Source organism: Schistocerca americana, chromosome 8, assembly GCF_021461395.2.
Source record: "Schistocerca americana isolate TAMUIC-IGC-003095 chromosome 8, iqSchAmer2.1, whole genome shotgun sequence".
Lineage (NCBI taxonomy): Eukaryota > Metazoa > Arthropoda > Insecta > Orthoptera > Acrididae > Schistocerca > Schistocerca americana.
This window is the reverse complement of record NC_060126.1, coordinates 402,938,439-402,939,823: the sequence shown is the minus strand read 5'-3', so window position 1 is coordinate 402,939,823 and position 1,385 is coordinate 402,938,439. Positions and strand designations below refer to the sequence as shown.

At 49.2% G+C, this 1,385-nt stretch overlaps 1 pseudogene; it reads left to right on the top strand.

Moving 5' to 3' along the window:
• The first annotated feature begins 1,019 nt into the window (after positions 1-1,019).
• On the top strand, positions 1,020-1,137 carry LOC124546036 (annotated as a pseudogene).
• The last annotated feature ends 248 nt before the right edge of the window (positions 1,138-1,385 follow it).

Sequence of the window (1,385 nt, the reverse complement as noted above, 5' to 3'; positions counted from 1 at the left end):
GAGCTCAGATGCGTTTGCGGTGCCCCTATCGTACACTGTAGCGACACAGACATCACGGCGAATTTCGACGAAGGACGCTTTCTAGGATACGAAAAGCCGAACTCACAAATCTTTGGGAAACCAAAGCAACGGACTGAAAACTCAGTGTCTGGTTCTGTTAGTCGCTGGTTATACCGTATTCTGTGCCAATAATAAACCTTTATTTCGACAAAAATATTTTGCATCATTTGAAAGTGTCATCCTCGCCGTCAAATTCATGACGTCTGACCAGAGCCGGTTCAACGCACAAGCGACACAAGCCGCCGTTTGATGTGCCAGATACGCCACATCTGTAAGATTTATTTGCAGGGCGTGTCACAATTAGTTGCATTCGCTTGGTGCGCCAAGGTGAGAGGGACACCAGGGTGCGTGATTTGTAAGTAGTATAGCAGCGCTGTTTCTGGCCCAAAGTAGGTCACCGATGACGTCATACATGATGTCAGCGATAAGTCATTAGATTCCCCCGCCCACCAATCCCCCACGCCTCTGGCAAAGGTCAATAGTCCCTAAGATAAAAATGTGGGAAGTCCAAAAGCAGATGTTTTCCACCACTCCTATGATGTTATTGCAGATGGGAGTTGTTTTCCTAGGTGCAAATTGACGAGAAATTGGTTCAAATGGCTCTGAGCACTATGGGACTTAACATCTGTGGTCATCAGTCCCCTACAACTTAGAACTACTTAAATCTAACTAACCTAAGGACATCACACACATCCATGCCCGAGGCAGGATTCGAACCTGCGACCGTAGCAGTCGCGCAGTTCCGGACTGAGCGTCTAGAACCACTAGACCACTGACGAGAAATTAAAAATTGTAAGATGACAATCCAACACAGCGACCAGGAGATAGTGGTACAGCTCTCCTACGATGTCAGAATCCTAGGTGGTAGAAAAAAGATGAGTAACTTTCTATTAGAGATCTGCAGGGCTACTTGCAGCAGTCAGGCCACTGTCAGATTCCACCCTTCCTGTCCTAAGTCAGGCAACGGCCTTGCCACAGTGGATACACCGGTTTCCACCAGAGCACCGAAGTTAAGCGCTGTTGGGTGTGGCCAGCACTTGGATGGGTGACCATCCGGGCAACCATGCGCTGTTGCTCGGGGTTCACTCAGCCTCGCGATGCCAATTGAGGAGCTACTCGTCCGAATAGTAGCGGCTCCGGTCAAAGAAAACCATCATAACGACCGGGACAGTGGTGTGCTGACCACACACCCCTCCTCTCTGCATCCTCAGCTGAGGATGACACGGCGGTCGGATGGGTCACTTGTGGCCTGAAGACGGAGTGCTAACCTAAGTCAAACAATTACCATCTGACACGCCCATTTAAACAGTTGTTTCAGTTTGGCC